The sequence below is a fragment of the Pteropus medius genome, unplaced genomic scaffold, assembly GCF_902729225.1.
Source record: "Pteropus medius unplaced genomic scaffold, Ma_sr-lr_union100, whole genome shotgun sequence".
Taxonomy (NCBI): domain Eukaryota; kingdom Metazoa; phylum Chordata; class Mammalia; order Chiroptera; family Pteropodidae; genus Pteropus; species Pteropus medius.
In genome coordinates, this window is record NW_024340701.1 from 10,812,225 (window position 1) to 10,812,557 (window position 333).

Genomic DNA, 333 nt, shown 5'->3' on the forward strand with positions numbered 1-333 from the left:
TGCCTACAACATCTGGTCTTCCTGGGTGGTCTCCCATCCAAGTACTAACCAGGCCCAATCCTGCTTAGCTTCCGAGATCAGACGGGATCGGGCTTGTTCGAGGTAGCATGGCCATAGACAAGATTGCATCTTAAATCCAGAGACTAAAATTGGAATCATTAAGTTCCAATCAACCTCATTACACTTGGTTTATATTTTACAGATGAAGAACATGAAAAGAGAGGGCAGATGACTTGGCCAAGGACACATAGCTTTAGAAATCTCATTGTAGAGCTAGACATTCAAATCTGTGGCTTAAATCTTGACCCAGTGTTTCCTGTTATAACTTGGTGA

The 333-nt window shown here is 42.6% G+C and overlaps 1 pseudogene; it reads right to left on the reverse strand.

Moving 5' to 3' along the window:
* Positions 1–119, reverse strand: LOC120623067 (uncharacterized; annotated as a pseudogene).
* Positions 120–333: the final 214 nt, after the last annotated feature.